At 49.3% G+C, this 20306-nt stretch overlaps 1 protein-coding gene across 17 annotated transcripts in view; it reads left to right on the top strand.

The window, feature by feature from the left end:
* Window positions 1-5863: 5863 nt before the first annotated feature.
* NRXN3 (neurexin 3) overlaps window positions 5864-20306 on the top strand; it is a 1566790-nt gene continuing 1552347 nt past the window's right edge. For all 17 annotated transcript variants that reach the window (XR_012919693.1, XM_020286124.2, XM_076003826.1 and 14 more), the window contains exon 1: window positions 5864-6160. The gene's annotated coding sequence lies outside the window, so the exon portion shown is untranslated. The remainder of the gene's footprint in view (window positions 6161-20306) is intronic.

The raw sequence follows: 20306 nt of genomic DNA, 5'->3' as shown, positions 1-20306 counted from the left end.
AGTGTTATCCCCATTGCATAGTGGGGGAAACTGAGGTGGAGAACTCAAGGCACCTGCCCAGGGTTCTAAAGTTGGTAGAGCCAGATTTTAGGCTTCAGAGTCCGGAGCTGGAGTTCGGGCCCTTTGCCACTACCCTATGCTGTTTCTTCCAGAGACGTAGGTCCTGCCCTCTTAGTACACGATCTAAGAGTGTCTCTACTACCCAGCCTGCTCTTACCTATTTGGTAGGAGGAATAAAGTTTAAAACAGACAAGAATTTCCATCATAGACTGAAGAGAATGATGATTTTTTTAAAGGCAACCATCAAGTAGTAATGGGTAGTTTCCTGCCGCTCAAACATTCAAGCCCGTTAAATACTCCAGATACACCTGGACCAAGTGAACATTTGATCTCCAAGCAGAGAATTCTAGAATTGCTCTGAAAATTATTAGAGTAAGAAGAGAGAGTTTCTTCCTCATTTTTTTTTTCTTACAAAGTTTTTTTTTTTGGGTGAGATATTCTGTTACCATCAGTCTAGAAAAGCTCCTGGGTGCTTGGGGAGAAGGACTCAGCTGTGCAGTGGGCAAGCCACAGTCTGGCCTGGATCTTCCCAAGGCTGGAGTTGGTACTCCTATGCCGAGGGCCGGTTCCTCTTAGCTGGCAGGAGGCAGCTGAATTCAGGGAGTTGGCTGGGAGGCTTCTACTGGGGCTGCAAGCCCCTGAGACTATTTTATTTCTATGGAATAAGCAGGACAGGAAAATGAAATCAGGAAGGCCCTATTGGAGTTGGAAGTTGGAGACCCTTGGCCTTCCCAGGAGCTAGCGTTTCCTGCAGCCTCTTGAGGGTTGGCAGAAAGCCCTGTGGTAGGGGTGCTAGGAGTGAGGAACATTCCCTGGGAGCTACCTCCTCAAGGCCTGCATGCTCAGGCTCCCCCTTGGACTTGTGCTCTCCCATGCCTACAAATCTCACATGCACTGGTTCTCCTTTCTTCCTATGCCAGACACAATTGTCCGGATTAGGTGCCTGGCTTTTAGAATTTGGGGAGCACTGCTGTGGGCTCCCTGTGACTCACTGTTGGCCCTGTGTCCTCTTACTGGGCCTCAGGGACACGTCTTTTTGTGCAGGTCTTCTTGAAGAAATCCAGGCCTCTTTGTGCTACTATCTGCACTGACTGCATGGTGCATGTCTAATAATGCTAATTAATAAGCAGTCACCTATTAATAACACTGGAATTATCATCACATGGGTGACAGGAAGCCGAATAAACTCCAGCAGGCCAGCAATGCAGCATAACTCTTGGGAAGGAGAGGAGAGGAAGGCACAAAACATTTGCAAGGGGCCTTAGGCAGAGTGCTTTGGCCCAATAGCACTGAATTTGAAATCTGCTCAGGAATAAGGCATGCGTGCACCTTTGAGACTAAGAACCAACATTGCGGGGCAGGTTGGGAGCCTGGAGAGCTTGACTCCACAGAAGCACTGGCTGGGGGATGAGAAGAACTGTCTAATGCCCGATTTCTAGTGACTTGGTCTTGGCTCGAAAGCCTTTGATATTTTCAGGTTTGGTTGGGATAGATTAGTGGGAACTTGGAAAGAAACACCCTTTTAGTGGATGAAGAAACTGAGACCATTGACCATTATCACTGTTTTCTGAAGTTTATTGAAAGAGTAAGTAAAAGAACGAACTCAAGGAATGAAGCTAAAAAATCTGTCAGCAAAAGCAACCTCTGAAATTCACATCTCAAGAGTCATTAGGGTGGCAAAAATGGACATGTCAAGTCTGTTTATATAGGATGCTGATTTTATAGGCATACTCTTACTCATAAATGTGCAATCACAAGTATTTCAATAAATAACATAGAAAACCAACTTGCGGTGAAGATTAAATGAGATGATGCATTGGTGCATACCTGGTGGGTGGCGATAGTGCTGACGATTGCGCTGGTAGCTGCTATGCCCTGGAAGCTTATGGCCAACTTCCAGTATGGTTGCTGGATATTAGATGTTAAATATTTTAAATTACACTTGGATAATGATCGATAGTCTTTACTGTGGATTTCACATGTTCCATTTACTATTTTTTTTTTTTTTTGAGACAGAGTCTCGCTTTGTTGTCCAGGCTAGAGTGAGTGCCGTGGTGTCAGCCTAGCTCACAGCAACCTCAAACTCCTGGGGTCAGGCGATCCTCCTGCCTCAGCCTCCGAGTAGCTGGGACTACAGGCATGCACCACCATGCCCGGCTAATTTTTTCTATAAATATTAGTTGGCCAATGAATTTCTTTCTATTTATAGTAGAGACTGGGTCTCATTCCTGCTCAGGCTGGTTTCGAACTCCTGAGCTTGAGCAATCCACCCGCCTCCGCCTCCCAGAGTGCTGGGATTACAGGCGTGAGTCACCACGCCCAGCCTCCATTTACTAGTATAGGTGCCTTTGATATAGTTCTAACGGGAAACCTTTGCAGATGGTACCATTATCATTACCATTTTTCAGATGAGAAAACTGAGACTTTGAGATGTTAGTCCCTTGGCCAAGATCTCATGGTGAGCAAATCGCGGAGCTGGGATTTGAACTCTTATGTCCTGTTTGCAGAGCTTTAGGATCTTAACCACGATACTGCCAAGTAGAGGGCTCACAGCAGTGACTTGTGGTAGTGGTTGTTATTGTTAATATTATTATAACAACTTTTTTTTTTTCCAGACGGTCATGGGCAACTTATCCTTTCAACTGGTAATGAAATGTTTCCTTGCTGCATGCTAAAATCACTGGTCTGGCACATTTGAGAAAAGCTGAAACAGTCTCTGGCCTGTTTTGTTTTCCCCCTGGACTGAGAGAAGATGGAACCACGCCACGGAGGGAAGGAAGGTAGGCTCACAAGGGAACCTGCTAACCTAATGATCTCTGATTGTGGCCCTCCCCCCTCAGCCAAGGACAGAAATGAGAGCTGAGAAGGCCCGGGGTCCCTGAGGGCTTCAGTTGTCCTCATTGAGTCCTCTCTCAAAAATAAAAATCAGTACTATTGCTGACGTGGCACCATCACTTGGGCAAACACCTGATGTTGCTTTTTGCTTATGGTTGCATTACGTATCTGCAAGGAGACCCGTCTTATTTTCTTTGATGTTGTCTTTCTCTGCTATTTTGTATATATCCATCCTCATAAATCCAGAGCTATTCAGGGGAATGGTGGATCACTAGAATGAGCAGAGTGGTAGTTAGCTAAAATGATACGGAGGAATGAGATAAAATGAGCCTGGAGATTTCATGATAAAAGGCAGACTAAAAGGATACACTGGAGTAATTGAAAGATAAATAACACTTAAGAAGCCTAAGAAACTACTAAATGGAATAAAATGGTAATAACAAGTATATTCAAAACACACAAGTTAAAGTAGGTTAAACATCCAAGAGACTAAAAACAAGTGAGTGATATTAACTACAGTAATACCCTAATAAGCTGAAATATTAAAAGGGACATGATGAACCTGAAACAAAGGAATGTTAACTATAGGGGGCAGTCCACAGTTAATAATCCCTTGCAGGGGCGAATGCAGACCTTTGGACCGAGGTAGTGAACATTTGTTAAATACTCCTGTGGGGCAGGTGTTCTACGTGTGCTTTATTTAATTCTAGCAACAACCCTGTGAAATAAGTACAGGTGTTATTTGCATTCTACAGGTGAGGATGCTAAGACTTGGAGAGGGAAAAGAAAACTATCCAAATCACGTGGACTTTAGGTGGCCAAGTTGGGATTGGAATCCAGGTATGTCTCTTAACCTCCAGCCTGTCCTGCAGACACGCTGTGGACTTCTCCCTGGGATGCCCTTCCCGGGCTGGTGTTTGCCAAGGGAATCACATGGGAGCTGACATCTGCAGAGCAGTGAGTCCTCAGCCTCTCCCTTTGGGCTTATGTCCTCACATCCCTTAGGTCCCTTAGGTATCTCCCTCTTGCCCCCAAAGGTGAACCTACAGTTGCGCTGGCTGTTTGCAACATCCTACTGCATCCTGGTGGCTCCTTTATGTGGTTCTTCCCCCAGGAGCTCCAGACATCTCGTGCAACCCCCTGCGCTGTGCCTTCTGAACTTCCTTCCACATCCTGAGAGCAAGTAAGGTGCATGGGCTTCAAGGAAGGCCAGAGAAGATGAGTATAGATCTGGTGGCCAGGGAAGTTCAGATCTAGAATAAGCAGGCGGGAAATCTGATGTCATGTGTGACATCAATCCATTAAGGCACATTCGTTTGCATTCCTTGTGTATGCTGGATACTGTGGAGGTATTGAAGAGTGAAGATGCAGAGACACATCTGAAAGGTAAAACAGACTGAAAAGTGGACGAGTAATGCTGGAAGTGCATGTGTCTGCCCTGACCCAGCCCAAACGCCTCTTTAGTCTACCAGGCTTGACCCCTTCACCAAATTGAAATTAATCACTTGCTTATTGATGATCCCATAGAGCTTCCTTTACATTGCTCTCAAGACTGTTATTTCCCCTTGCTTTATAGAAACACACCTGTGTCTTCCTCTGGTGAGTGGTGGGCTCCTTGGCATGGGGTCCTTGATAGACTCATTTTGTTTCCCATAAGCACGATGCCTGGCACAGGCACTACTAAAGTTTGCTGGGTTGGGACAGTGCTAGGATGCTGGGAGAATGTCCAGTAAAGGGTGGAAGTATAGACCCACTATTTCTGCCAGGGAGGCAATATAACACTGAGGCTAAGCAGGCAGGCTCCGGAGTGGGGTAGACCGGAGTTCAAATTCGTTCTGAGCACTTCCAGCTGTGTGACCGTGGGGAACCTCTCTCTAGGGGTTCAATTTTCTCAACTGTAAAATGGACCTCAACTGTCAAATAACATCCACCTCACTTGGCCGTGTGAGATGACCCACGTGGTGGCATGTGATAAGTGCCTGGCAGCTCTCAGTGGCTACTCCTGCCATTGGCACTGGCTTGGGGAAAAACAGGCCAGTGCAGCTCTTAGAAAGGGGAGGCAGGAGAGGAAGGGGGTTTGGGGCTGTTCTCCAATGGCAAGGCTCCAGGGCCTAATGCTGCGCAAAACCTTTGTGTTTGGTGCCACTGACTGTCATGTCTTGTTTAGGCTTGACTGGGGAAGTGTTTCCACGGACACGAACTAGTTCATCAAGGCTGACGATGGATTTTCAAGGGTTTGGGGTGCAGTGGAAATGTCTAGGCCCTGAGCTCAGGGTGCAAGCCACAAAAGGGAGCCATTCTCCTGATTCACCAAAATGCTTGAGTCCTGCCTCTGTCTCTCTTAGCCCGCAGCCCCCTGGGATAGGATTGGTTGTGCCTTTCCTGCTAGAGGCCCTTGGGGGGAGCCCCATTTGTCACCTGCACGTCTATGTTCTCAGCCCCTTGCTGGGTGCCTCATCCTAAGCAGGCAAAGTGCTTGTTGAAGGAATGGATTTGTGTCCTAGTTATAGCCCTGACCTCTACAAGATGCTCAAGGATTGCCCTGATTTTGCAAGGAGGAGCAACTACTCGGGGAAACTGAGGCACACCTGTAGGCTAGCATCCTCTCCACTCCCTCAGTCTGAAATGAGACACGCACACATCCTGAGCAGTGAGGAAGTGGTTCAGTTTGCAGTTTCTGTAAATGAAGATTTTGCCTTTATTTGAAGTCTTGCTCTGGTTCTAGGGGGTGAACTCTCTTCTTAGGCTGCGATGAGGGGAGAACTGAGCTTGGTCACTGCCTCTTAGACATAAGGGGCTGTGGAGCGCCCCTCCCTGATTCTATCTTCTCAGCTGTTTGCAAAACAGTCAGGGAGGAGGCGAAGCCCTGAGCCAGGCGGCCTGGCTGTCTCTTTAAATGCCGGGGTCTGTGTGGGAGAGGGAGGGGCCGGCTCTGGAGTGCGTGAAATTCCTGGGCTCCTCCGGCAGTCTCAGGCTCAGCGCTCAGCCCTACACATCTCCTCTTGCATGCAACTCACTGAGAGGGAGCGGCATCCTGTCCTCCCTGCTCGCAGCCGCTGGCATCTGGAGCCACCAAGGACCTGCTTTTCGCACCTCCGGCACCCCCTCCCTCCTTCCCTGCCACTCCCTCCAAGAGAGAGCAAAAAAGAAAAGGAGAGAGAAAGATTCTGGAATTTGAACCTTCCCAAAGAGGAAACATACCCAGCAAACTCAGTTGATTAAACATCAAACAAACAGATCCCAAATCTTCTGTTCAACTGGAAAGGTAAGGTTTGCGGGGAAAGGAAGGCAGGCAGGATGTGAAACAACTCAAGGCTCTTGTCCGTTCTGGGAAGAGGTTGCTCCTGAGAGGGTAGAAGTTTTCTGTTGGGAGCGACCAACCTAGATTTTTTTTTTTTTTTTTGGATGCTGTATCCGAAAGCCTCGGCTGACTGTGGGAACGGCTTTTCAACCGCCTCGTTCTTCCTTCAGTTTCTCCTGGAAGTTGGGTCCTTCTCCAGATGTTGGAAAAGTCAGAGAATGTTTAAGATGTCGCTCTTTTTTTTTTTTTGAGTCTTTCTCCTATATGCTTGGATCATTACTCTGAAATGATATGTGCCCATTACTTCATTTTGGGCAGATACTTTCTTGACATTTTGTAGCCACTTTCCCCTTCATTTTTTTCTTTCTGGGGAAGGGGTTGGTTACAATAAGAAAGAGAAGGGTGCTCCGAGGATCACACAAAAAAATAAAATTGAATTGAAACAGATTTCCCCAGCTGTTGAAGAATTGAGGTGTGTATGTAAGTGTGTGTGTGTATGTGTATGATTTTTTTTTTGAGGGGGTGTGAGGAGGTGGTTCTTGAGTCTGAAAATTGAGGTTGGACTCCTGCTAGCTTGTTGTGAAGGTGGGCATACTCAGAGAAGGTGAAAAAGGAGTGTGTGTGTGTGTGTGTGCGCGCGTGTGCTCCTGTTTGGATCAGTTACAAGGGAATCTTCCTCCTCTGCCTTCCATTTGTTTATATTAATGATTTAGTAGCAGGCTTGCCTGAAAACTTCCACTCTGTGTAAGCACTGTGGGTTTTGCAAGCTCTCAGCGACCTTAAAGGCTGGTTCGATGTATTGTTTTTTCAAGGCATTGTGTTGTACCCAGAGTTTCAGCTCTTTCCCTCTCTCTTTTTTAACCACAAAACTTAACTGCTTTAGAAACATCATCCTGATGACAAGGAAAAAAAAAAATCTGTCCCCCCACCCCCCCATCCCTTCCCAGGTCAGTGATGTAATACCAACCTAAGGGCTCGGCTGCTTTGCAGGTGACTTGCCCTGTGATTACTTGTTAAAAAAAAATAAATTTTTCCCTTCCTCTCTCAGATGCCTGTCTCTTTTAATTTGGATGTAGAAATATCGCATGCAATGAGAAAATTATATTTTTGCTGTTATTGGGGTTTAGGAAAAGTAAGGTTCCTCTTTTCTGATCTCTATTAATATTTTTTTTTTAAAAAAATGCAAAGGTCAGAGATCATGGAGAGCTAACCTAGGATAGAGCAAGGCACAGTGAGACCAAAGAAGAGAGCTGGTGATCCAGAGCTGTCCTCTCCCCGCTTCCCCCGGTTATCCCCGCTTTGGGGAGATAGTTTTTCTTTTCCTACTACGAGACACTCGACATTCTCAATTCTTTCTCTGCCCTGGCTCCTGTGGAAGGCCCTGGGAGGGAGAGGGCACTGCTTGTCAACACCTGGAGGACGGTGTAGTTTCAGGGGGTCAGATGACCGTTTGCCTTTGTGATGAAGGTTCCAATGGAAATTTGAACTCCCAGCGCGCTGGGTGACTTGGTACCCAGGATAGTCTATCTGGGGGCACCTGGAGGTTAGTCTGGGGAGCCTGAAGAACCAGCCCTTTATTAATTTGCCATTCTGAGTAGAGCCTCCCTTCATCGTTCAAGGGCTTCTGCGTCGCCTTTCAAGTTAAAATGGTCCCGCTGGTTCTGATGGGCAAGTTTACCTAAGGGCTACTGGGTACGTGGTGGAAGGATGCAAGAGAGAGAGACGAAGCAAGGCTGGTATTTTTTTTTTAATCTTCGGGCTTAATCTGCCTAAGTCTTATCGGGGCAAACGATATTTCAGACGGGTGCTGGTTGTGCAGAGATATTCCTATTGTTTGATTTTTTTCTCATTGGGGAGCGGAGTAAGGGCTCTTGGCCCATTTTCTGCAGCCTGGGGTTCATCCTGCGAGTCAGTCTTCCTTCTGGAAGAGGGGGAAAAGGCTGGACGCTGGAAGTTCGCTATTAAAGTGAGCAACAGGGCTGGGTTAATTTTTTTTTTAAAACAACTGGACTGTGCGAATGTCCTTTTCTGGAGCTTTCTGGCCCTTTCTACTGACATAATAATTATAAAAAAAAATTGCTTCTTAAGAAGGGGGCCAGAAATGAAAGGGATTGTAGATTTTGAGGGACAACTACGTCTTTGCTTCTCTGGTAGCTCCCTGTTATTAATTACTGGGTATTTGATGGGGGTCTGGTCTCCGTTTTTGTTGATTTCTTTTTATTGCTGCGTTTCTACTGACTATGTTGATGATTTGCTGCTTATATAAGGGAAAGGATGTATCGAGGTGGATTGATGCTTGGGGTTTTGAGATCGGCTACTGAGATTGGGTGGCGGTTGGTGTGTCTGTCGATTGCATGGTAGGAAGGTCTTTTCTTTGGGGTGGTGGGGGACGAGGGAATGGTGGGTCGGAGGGATGGTAGCTTAGATGCTACAGCAAATGGGGACGAGAGGGGAGACGGAGGTGAGGTCGGAAGTCACCGGTTTGCAGAATTTCTGTCCTGCATCCCCCTTTCTCTCGCTCCTTGAAAAAAAAAATCCATTATCTCTAAAAACACATTATTCTTCAATTGGCCTTTTAGAGGGAAAAAAGAGAGGGAGGGGAGGGGTTAATTTGGTGAGGGGGCTTGGTTGTAATTAGCCCACTGCTGCAAAACTGAGATACAGAAATCCATCGGCACCAGCTTTGGGGGCACAGCGAGCCAGCGGAGAGATGGGGGACGGGTTGTCAGTCTTGGATGAACGCTGGAGCAGTGGGGTTGGCGTTTGGGTATTGTGTGTGTTTGTGTCTCTGTGTGCGTGCAATTTTTTCCACCCCACTACCAATTTTCCCCCTCCGGCCTCCCCTAATTCTGCCATGATCTTGCCTTCTATTTCCACGCTCCGCTCCCCCTACCCTATACCACCCCCCTTCCTCCAGCCCTTTCGGTCTCCATGAGAAAATTCTGATTCTGATGGCTCTGCGGCTCTTTTTTTCCCCCATTTTTTCTTTCTTTCTTTCTTTTTTTTTTTTTTTTTGCAACACAACAGTGGTGCGATGGCCTCTCCTACATGCCACACGGATGCAGCCTTCTGATAGGAGGGCTGAGTCGGCACATCCACTCACACGGGCACACGCTCTTGCACACACAGCCCCTCTCCCATGCACAGGCGCCCAAGGGCTTGATTTCGTTTGGCCTCACTCCCCTTCATCTCTTTCCCCACTCTACCTCCACCATGCTCGTCTCCCCACCTTCGTGTAGGCACTGCAGTCACGCTAGAGCTTCTTTCTCTCTCCGCAACCGCTCTCCTCTTTCTCCTCGCCATTAGTCTGTCCTGAAAGCTGTAGTGTGTCGCAGTTCATGGGATTAGCATGTTGGAGAGTCATCGGGGGAGAGAACCTCACAAAGAAGGGGTTGGATTGGGGGTAAAGACATTAATATATATATATCTTTTTTTGCCAAATAAGCACCCGGTGATAATGATCCAATTTAACCATCCATGAAATGTATGTTTGCGGTGGGTCGGAGGAAGGTTACACTGGGAAGGCAGGGTCTGCCTGGGTTACCTCTGGGGAGATCTGATGCCTGGACGGTGGAGCCACGGCCCCCTCCCCGCCCCGCATGTGTGCGCTCTCACACACGCCAGCGCACACCGCTCTGCTCAGTGGGCTGTGTCAAGCCAGAGGGCACTGCAGAATATCCCAGAGAGTGGTCATGGTTCGTGGGACGACGGGACGATGTCTTTGTCTGCCCCAGCTCTCCGCTCTACAGATGATGCTGGGTCTTGAAATTCTTGGTGGCCTTTGTGTTGCCTTTTGGGTGGGGACTGGAAGGGTGTTTGTGTTTTGTCAAGCACCGGCGTGCCTCCAATTGGACAACACGGGATTGTCAACACTGTGCGTGTGGTTCAAGCAGGAGGCTGCCTGCCTCTTTGTGCTGTGTGGCTGTGATTGTTGGATATGTACGTACCCCACGACATACAGCGGCTCTGGAGAAGTGTGTGGGGGTGACGGGGGAGGAGGGAGGCAAAAAGCAGGGGTGTTTCGTGGGGGAGAGAGGGGAATAGAGTCTTGAAGGTAGTTGAGGCGAGGGTTAGGGGGGAGACGCTGCTGCTGCGTTCAGCAGGAAGCCTCGGATGAGATTCCCCACGTCTACCGAGCGAGCCCGTGGGCGGGTGGCTCAGGGAGGATGGGTGGGCGGATGCAGATCGAAGGGGGAGAAGGGACAAGGTGGGCGAGATCGAGGGTTTCCCCCGCCGCCTTGCCAGAGCCTTGGGCTGAGCTGGAGAGGGTGGCCCTGCTCTCTGGGCAGCAGCTACCCCTTGGGCCGCGCGGCCTTGTTGGAGGCTGCAGCCCGCGGGGAGCTGGAATCGCCCTCGGCCGTGACAGCAGCCCAAGCCCCTGTGTTCTCCTGGGCTCTGGCTGCCTTAACTGCCAGACGCCATTTTCCCTTCTTCAGCTAAAGGTGTGTCTCTCTTTATTAGCAATTATAAGTGAAATTGGAAAATATTTTGCCTAAAAGAAAAAAAAAAAGATCCTCAGAGCAAATTGCTGACTATCTTACCTTGCCAGCGTCCCTCTTCCTTCCTGGGGCCGACCTTGAGGAGTTAGGCAGAAAGGGTTACGTCATTGCCAGGGAAGGGGGACAACTGGGGAGTAGGAGGCACCCAGGGGTGAACTATTGTGCCGGACAGAGAAAAGAGATTGCTGTTGGGATCCCCGGGCCGGCCGTGCTCTCCTTACGTGACCCCTCGAGTGTGGATAAGAGACTCGCAAAAGGAGACGCATCCCTTGCAGTGCGCGCCACCTAGAAGCGTGGCAGTCGGTGCATCCGCTCCGGCTGTGGTCGCCTCCCGTGTACCCAGGCACACACCTGCTGGGGGAAGGACGGTCGCGCCGCAGCTCTGACCCCCGAGGGCCAGCTCCGGCTGCGCTGCAGATGAAGCAGGTGCGGTGGCGTGGCTGGGCAGCCACAGGTGGCCGTGCTGGGCTCGGGCAGGGCCCCTGCGTGCCACCGCTCCAGCCCCGTCCTGCGGGCTGCTCCTCCAGTGGTGCTCCTCGGAGAGGCCTTGCCCGACCAGCTTTCCATGATAGTCCCGTTACTCTGATCCCCTGGCTGCTTTCCAGCCTCTTGCTCTGCCTTTAATTTTAATTGGTTGATCACTTTTTAATATTATATTATATATGGAAGCACTTAAGATGGATCTTGTTTGTTTCTCCTCTAGGATGCAAGCTCTGTGAGGTCAGGGACTTCGTCTGTTTTCATTCACTGCAGTGTTCTCTCCGTGCCTGGGATGCTTCCTGGCACATAGTAGGTGCTCAAAAGAAATTTGTTGATTGGAGGAAAGAACCACATGGGTTTGACATTAGGTGTTAGAGTTTTCTTTTCTCCTTTAGCTCTTGGGAACCTGTCTTCTGGGGAAGCTGAGCTTTGCCTCCAGCTGTCTTAGCTCTGCCAGTAGGTCCAGATCTGCTGGAGGATTTGCAAAGTGATGAACTTTCTGAATTTAGTAAAAAGGCCTTCTCGATCCCTGGTGTAGAGAGACTCTGGCTCCTTCATGATCTCTCTAATATTAGTGATCACTGTCATCATATTGTCTTAGTTGTAGTAATAGTAGTGATGTGGCTGTTATTTCCGAGGTACTTACTGTATATTAAGTTATACACTGAATTTTTTTTTTTTACATGCAGTATCTCATTTAATTCTCTAAACAACTCAGTGCAGTATACTATTATTATCTGCCATTGACAGAGGAGGAGACTGAGACTTAGACAGTTACCTAATGAAATGACAGATCAAGGATTTGAACTCAGATCTATCTCATTCCAGCACCCAAGCACGTGACCCTTATATTATACTGTTAGAGGTAAAAGGGAGACGAGGCATCCATGATCTTATTCATTGCCCCCAAATACAGATGAGAAAACTGAGGCCTGGAGAGGTTGAATGGCTTGTCCAGAATTATACACCACATTTGATGCGGACGAAGCTAGAATCCAGGTTTCCTGGCTGCCAGGGTAGTTCCCTTCCCCACCATCATGTGGCCTATGGGCTGTGGGACCTCGGTCTGGGGCCCTGTGGCTGCTGCTGTGGTGACTGCCTGAGGCCACCTCTTAGTTCTCCTCATCCCTCGTCAGGGTCCTAGAGAGTGAGGGCTTGGCGAGGCGGGTGGGTAGTAGGTATGTCTCTGAGGAGGGCAGACTCGACTCCTACAGGAGTAGAGGGAGGCTGGAGGAGGGTGCTTCAGGGGGTTATGGCTAGAAGAGACCTGGTGGGCTTCATTCCAAGGTCACTGAGTGCTGGTCAAGGTCATCCTCTGAACATTCTGGAGGAAGGGACTCCAGTGGGGTGCTCAAGCTTCTCAATCTCAAGTAGCTCTGTCCATTAGCAGGACCCTTGGATGCAGCAGGCTCTATACAGAGCCCCAAGCAGCTGGTGTCTGGGTCCTGATGACCTGGGGGCTCGTGGCTTCTCCCAGACTGGCCACAAGAAGGGAGGCATGGGTCTGGACACTGGCCCGTGTGTTTTATTTGCATTTCTAGAGGCTGGCTGGGGAGCATGATGTCATGAAATGTGGGTGAAGGCCTTCTACCAGTTTCTCTGTTTTACTCTAGGGTTGGCTTTGACCTTGAATGGGAGAAGAGTTAGACATTTTTGCCGAAAGTGTGAGTGTGAAATTTTTTGGAGAGGGTGGGCTAAAGCAAGATGGATTCTGAGAACTAGCGAAGCCTTGCCTTTGCCAAGACCTTGAAGCAGGCCATGAAGCCATTTCTGCATGACCTTGAGATGGTGTGACCAGATGTCCTGGTTTGTGGAGACGGTTCCTGTTTGGGCCTTTGTCCTAGTATAATTATCAACTCTCAAAAGTGTCCTGATTTGGATGATAAAATACATGGTCGTCCTTCTTTGAGATGACATCACCCACTTTCTCTCAATGGGACGGAGAGAAGAAGGGGGCCTGCTAGAGAGGGAAATCCAGTTTTAGGGCAAGCGGCTGGCTGGGAGCAGAGCCTTTCCCTGGTGAGACTCCCACTTGCCCCTACTTTCCAAGGGATTATGACCTGGATCTTCTGACTGTTCCTATTGCCAGCATGACTACTACTACTACTCTCCTAACTACTCTTTCTAAAGCTGCTTCTACTAGCCAACATTTGAGTCCTAACTATGTGCCCGATGCTATGCTGAGCTCTTGGCGTGCATCATCTTACATAATCTTCCAACAGTCCTATCAGGTAGGTACTATTATCATCTCTGTCTTGCAAATAAAGTCACTAAGGCCAAAAGAGGCTAAGTGACATGTCCAGGGTCACTCAGGTAGGAAGTGATGAGGTCATGATTCAAACCTAGTCTTAACTAACCACCGTACCATACCACCTCCGTGGGCCTGCTGCCTGGTCCCCCAAGTCTGGGAACTTGATTCTAAGAGGTGGCCATTTGCCAGGTGGTCAGGCTCACGACTCTGGGACTTGCTGGAGAGGCATGGCAGGATGAGAAGGAGGGGGCTGCTGGCCCAGATGTGGCTCTGCTGCTTTTTATATTTATTTATTTATTTTTTATTTTTATTTTTTTTTTGAGACAGAGTCTCGCTTTGTTGCCCAGGCTAGAGTGAGTGCTGTGGTGTCAGCCTAGCTCACAGCAACCTCAACTCCGGGGCTCAAGCAATCCTCCTGCCTCAGCCTCCCGAGTAGCTGGGACTACAGGCATGCGCCACCATGCCCGGCTAATTTTTTCTATATATGTTAGTTGGCCAATTAATTTCTTTCTATTTATAGTAGAGACGAGGTCTCGCTCTTGCTCAGGCTGGTTTCAAACTCCTGACCTCGAGCAATCCGCCCGCCTCGGCCTCCCAGAGTGCTAGGATTACAGGTGTGAGCCACCGCGCCTGGCCAGTCTCTGATGCTTTTTGATGGCACTTTGGAAACTGTTTCCCATGGTGTCTCAGTTACCTTCCTCCTTACTTCAGGCACCTTGTCTGGGAGAGAGCTCAGGTCGTTTGGGATGATGGTGCTTGGCAGAAGGTAGAGAACCTGAAATCTGTGCGTCTCTGCTTCACTCTGTGTTCCTGGGCCTGGGTGGACCACACTCCCCTGGCCCCTGCCATAGGGCCTGGCCCTCAGTGTGAGATTCCAGTGAGGGACAATTATCTAGCACCTGCTGTTAGCAGAGCATTGTGCTCTACTATGTTTCATGTAGAGGGGTGGCGTCCTCATTGGTGTTATGAGGAAACCAGCAGTGAGAGGGGTCACATAGCTTGCTTAGGATCACACAGTGAGAGGTAGCAGGCCTGGGATCCACAGTTGGGCCTGAACCCAGAGACCTTGCCCTGTCCTCCACCCTGAAGCACGGAGAAGAGGAGGCAGGAATGGAGCATCTCCACTGGGGGCTGGGGGAGGAAAGGCCCCAGAGGGAGGTTCCCAGATAAGCTCCTGAGGTCTGGGGTTGGACAGGACCTTGGGGGGGGTCCTCATCCCATCAGCCACCCCTGGGGTCCCCAGTACCTTGGCCAGGGCAAGACAGCTGCCGGCCCCTTCCCTGGAGGAATGCTGGTTCTGGTCTGCAGAGGAGGAGATGGGGCCATCCACGCCCCACTGGTAGAGGCAGGGGTGTCCGGAAGGAGCCCTCTCCTTCCCCCATGGAGCAGCAATACCTGGATTGACAACGTGTCTGTCCCCCAGCCCCTACATCCGTGTCACAGGGTCCAGGGGGAGAGGGGCCGGGAGGTCTGCTGCCTAGAGCCAGGGAGCGAGAGCGCACAGGGGGAAGAAGCAGGATCCGGGGAGGACTCAATCTTGGCTAGTGAGAAAATATCAAGTGGGGTTTTTTGGCCGAAGGGCTCCAGGGAGAAAGCAGAAACTTTGTCTTGGTGGAGGGGCGGGGGCGAGGGGAAGAGCCTTTTCCCCACTGAGGGGATGGTCTCCCCCAAGCCGAGCTGCATTAGCTTCATTGCAGTCCCATTGAAGACTGTGTTTATTTTTCCAATAATGTGTTAATTAAACATCGATTTCTGGGTGTAGGAAAGGGAATTGGATTGCCAGGGCTAAATGGAGTGAGGCGAATGGGGAGCGGGCGAGGGGGCCCCAAGCTGGAGTCAGCATTCTCCGGCATAACCCCAGGAGGGTGGCAGGGAGCTGGGGCTGCTCTTCCCTCTGGTCCAAATTTGGAATTGCCGGCTCCTCAGAAGCCTTCGGGAGGTATCTTCACTACCTCTTGGCTGCCAGGGCGGGCGGACAGGGCTCTCTGCTGAACTCAGTGCAAGGAGGGGAAGAGCAGTTGTTCTCCACTTTCCTCAGCATCGCTGGTTCATGTCAACTGTGCACCAGGCCTTGTAGTCAGCACTGGACAGACGGCCCCTCAGCGGTTCTTTAAATAAACACAGGGGTAGGCACTTTGATATTCCCACCCTGGAGATGAGGAAACTGAGGCTCAGAAGTAACATGTTCAAGGTTGAAGAGTTGGCAAATCTTGGCAAGAAAAGGGGTTCTAGAGGGGTTGAAAGTATCCAAGGTTGGCAAAACAGCCACCTAGGGGTTCAAGCCTTTTTAAAGGAAAAAAAAAAGAAGAAGAAGAAGAGGAAGAAGCATCCAACAGCGACCAAAAATCCCATTCAATATTTTCTCACTAGCTAAGATTGAGCTTCTACTATGTGCCAGCAACTGCATTAAGTTGAGTGCTTTGCAAATGCAGTTGTGAAGATTCGGTGAATAGCGTTAAGTGATGTTATTCCCATTTTGCAGATGAGGAAAGTGGGGTTTGGGGAGGTTAACTAACTTGCCTGAGGTTGCAGAGTCCGTAAATGGTGAAGCTGGGATAAAACGTTGGTGAAAAGGACTTTGGGACTTCTTTACAGCCGTGTTCTATTGTCTCAGACACACTGAGGACGTGGGTACTGGCTCAGCACGTCGCCCATAACTTCTAGGAAATAAAGACCTGGAGTCTTAGGATGGACCCTCTGGCCAGATCCTGGGCCCCAGAAATCCCAGGGTCTTGCAGTGTGGACCCCACTGTCACTTTGTTTCTCAGCCCATGGCAGCTCAGGCCCAGCTTGGGGTTGGGAGAAGCCTGTCCGGGGGTGTTTGTGGTGGTTGGAGCTGGGTGGTGAATGGAAGCTAGAGTTGTAGTTCCCAAACTTTGCTGCATATTAGAATCACCATGTTAAAACCCCAAACCCAAGCCTCGCCTCATACTGATTAAATCAGAGTCTTTAGAGACCCCGGCATCAGTATATTTTAAAGTTCCCCAGACGATTCCACGAGGCTTTGCTAACTGGTGGTTTCGAACAGCCGCTCCAGCAAAGCAGGTGTTGGAAGGCTGGGCCAACCCCTTTTTCCAGAGTTAGAAACGTGGAGGTAATTGCTCACACATACCCAGTATCCAGCGGGGCAATGCTTATACTGTATTGATCAGTTTCCTTCTCATTAGAGTAGCAGCTTTCAGACTTCGGCATGCATCAAAATGCCCAGGGGAGCTTTTGCAACATGCATGTTCTCAGGCCCCACCTCCAGACCTGATTTTGGAGTTCTGGGGTGGCACCCGGGAATCTGCAGAGAAAGCAAGGCCCTCTGTGGCTGGGTGAGGTGGTGGTCTCCAGGGCCGGCCCCATGTCCCCTTTTCCATGCACTTGTGAAGTCCTCTCTCTTTTCAGGGGTGGAAGGGGGAGGGCACCGGTTGCCGTGGTCACCTGTTGCTCTGTGAGATTTGGCCACCTTTGCTCAGGTGCAGCTGTCTGTTGGAAGGCTGGCTCGCCTGCCCTGAGTCCCTGCTGCCCACGCAGTGACTCGCTGTTTAGTGTCCTATGTATGGGAAACCCTGAGGGAGGAGAGGATGATCCCAATCTAGAAATCTGGCAGAATCCCTTCTTAGGTTGTAAAAAAAAATTGGCGTAAATCTTGGTACAACTTGAGCGTTCAGTCTGCAGTGACCATCCTGAATCTTCCCCTGGGGAATGACAAAACAGCTTCTTTGGGGCTCGTTTTAAACTTTTCTTTTGAAGCTGTCAAAAAATAGGGAAGAGTTGGAGATCCTCAGAGCTGGAAGGGACTGTGGCGCTCATCCGTGCCAACGCTAATATTCTATTCACATTTTCAGTCATTTACTCATCCAACAGATATTTATTAAACACTTACTATATCCAGGCACTGTACCAGGTGCTGGGAATACAGCCATGGTTGAGAGAGACTTTCGGTTTATCCCTCGTGGAATTGAAGCTTAGGGGGAGGGGCAAATATTAGGCAACACAAATTAGTATATAATCACACATTAAGAGGAGTGTTCTGAAGGAAAAGTGCTGGGGACTCTGAGAATTCTGAAGGGCTGATTTAGAAGGATGGGGTGGGGGGGAAATGACAGCGAAAATTTGCCAGGCATTCACCATGTGCCGGCCCTGTTGTAAGGGTTGCGCACGCATCACCTCACTTAATCTTCCTCGTAAATCTTGGAGGGACATGGTGTTATCATCGCTGCCTTGTTACAGAAGGGGAGACCCAGGCATGGAGAGGTGTCTGGGCTGGGAGTAAAACCAAGGCCCGCCTGACTCTCCAACCTCTTTTTTTTTTTATTACCTCATATTATGGGGGTACATATATTGTTATGGTTACATATCTTGCCCCTGCCCCCCTCCCCCACCCCGCCATGCCAGAGCTTCAAGCATGTCCTCACTCTAGGTGGTGCACACTGCACCCACCGTGTAAGTATATACCCTTCCCCACTTCCCCCCTTCCACCTGCCCACCTCCTGATAGCAGATTTTTTTTTTTTTTTAGACATTTTGGTTACAGTGTATATCTTTGCCTCTCCCTGAAAAGGGAGAACTAAAATGTGGTATATGCTCACAATGGAATATTACTCACTCCTAAGAAAAGACAGTGAGCTAGCACCGTTTAGGCTATCCTGGATTAAACTTAAGCCTGTAATACAAAGCGAGACGACACAAGATCTGGAAATTGGGCTACACATCTACTTGCCATCAAATTGGTACTGACTGACTAAAGGTAGGGTGCTCAAAAAATGGTAGTGTTCAACAGGGATTCAGGGGGGGAGACCCACATCTTAAGGATGTGGCGAGCATTGTTGGTGGGGGGGGGAAGGGATTACCTCTGCAACCTCTTATAACATCCCATCTCGGTATGGGGAGGCGGCTCTGAGGAACTGGCATTTTTGCTGAGACCAGAAAGACAGGTGAGGATCGGAAAAAAAACAGAGAAGTTAAGAAAGTCCTGACAATCCCAGGCACATCTGGACCTTTTAGATGCCAGGCTCTGTGCAAAACACTTTACGAAAATTATCTCACCGAGTCCCCCCGGCAACTAAGATAAACAGGAATTCCTATCCCTCTTTTTGCAGGCGAGGAAGGCGAGGGTTTGGGAAGTTCAGTGGCTTTCCGAGGGGAAGCACTGGAGCTGGCAGAGCTGAGTCTGGAGCCCGGGCTCTGGGCTTTGGTCTGTGGGATGACGTGGTTCGCGGATGCCGGACTCTCTGCATCCTGCCCTGTGGGGCTGCCTGGACCTCACCTGCTGGGCAGCACATGGCGGCCGGGGAGGAAAGGGGGGCTGCTGGGAGGGGCGGTTCTCTCAAGGGGGGAAGCTGGAAGGGGGTGGGCCAGCTCTTTGTCTGGCCTTCTCTAGGTTTGGGGGCAATGGTGGCTGCCTCTATATTGGGCTATCGGTCTGATGACGCTAACATTTGAAAGCAACAGTTTGACTCTGCAGATTCCTGAAATCAAGATAGAAAAGGGAAGGCAGGGACACTTTCTCCAAAAAGGGGTGGATGTGTGGGAAGTAAGAAGGTTGCCTCATGTGTGGGCTGTCGAGTTTGGATGACAGTCACTTTTTTCTTTTTTTGTATGTGTCGTCATTTATTTATTTATTTATTTTACAACAATTAACTCCTTACGAAAGTGAGTCGATGCTTTTCTTATCACAAAATAATATATGGTTGTTATAGAACATCTAGAAAATACCAAAAACAAAAAATAAAAAAATCACCCATGAATTCCCTCCTCTGGAGATAACCACTGGGAGCACTTTGATGTCTATCTTTCTCCAGCCTAATCTCTAAGCATCTGCAATCCTGGGTTTGTTATTTTGTTTTTAAAGACGTTCATTCACTCATTTAACAAGTACTAATTGAGCGCCCACTCTCTGCCAGGCACTGAAATCACATTTTGGAAACTGTCACACTAGCCTGATTTTTCACTTAAAGATGCATCATGAATACTTTTCCACAACAGCCACTCATGTCTTTGAGCTTCCAGATTTAGCTTTTGGGTGTAATGAGGCAGTTGGCAAATTTTGGCATCTCATGTCTTATGTCTTAAGAAGGAAGAAAAGACTGCTGAGTTCTCTCTGTGGCACCTACAGCAGTACCATGTTAGATTCCTTGGGAGAAGACGTGTCCTTTTTCCCAGGAAATAAGGGGTAGACAGAAGGAGGCTTGGAGGGTGGGAAGAACTCTAAGCTTTTATTCAGTATTGGAACCTGGGATTTCTTCAAATGAAACATTTGGGGTGGTGAGAGTCCATTCTCCTATGTGGAATCTTAGCATGTCGGAGATTGAATGGAACCTTAAAGCGTGGCTGGTTGTCCTCCAATGTAGAGATGAGGGCCAGGAGGGGTTAGGTGACCTGCTCGAGGACACACAGGTGGTTGGTGGCAGAACTGTGACTGGAGCCCCAGGAGCTGAGTGAGGGAGAGTCGCACAGCTAGTTGGGGTTTGATAAATATGGTGCAGCCCTTGCTGGGTGGGTGGAGGGACGCTGCCGGCCTTGCTCGAGTTTGGGTGCCACGCTCCAAGGAGGTTTGTGATACAGCAGCTTTGATTGAATCACCTCTGAAATGCACACGTGAAGCTCCACAGAGGCCTGGGGGGTGAGAGGGAAGGGAATGCTCTCTATAAAGCCATCACTACTCAGACTGAGCTGGCACAGTGTGGGCTTCCACAAATTCAATTCTGCAAATGTCTATTGGGCACTTGCTTTGCCAAGGGCATGTGTTGAGTGCTAGGGAGACAGGGAAGAGTAATGGCTGGTGTTCTCTAGGGAAGGACGATGTGAATGTAATCACTGCGGGAGGCCGGGATCCAGGATGGGAGGAACCCAGAGTGCCACGGAGGGGTAGCGTCCTCCTGCTAGGGAGGGGA

The sequence above is a fragment of the Microcebus murinus genome, chromosome 6, assembly GCF_040939455.1.
Source record: "Microcebus murinus isolate Inina chromosome 6, M.murinus_Inina_mat1.0, whole genome shotgun sequence".
Classification (NCBI taxonomy): domain Eukaryota; kingdom Metazoa; phylum Chordata; class Mammalia; order Primates; family Cheirogaleidae; genus Microcebus; species Microcebus murinus.
Note: the sequence above shows the minus strand (reverse complement) of the source record. Positions and strands in the feature narration are given on the sequence as shown.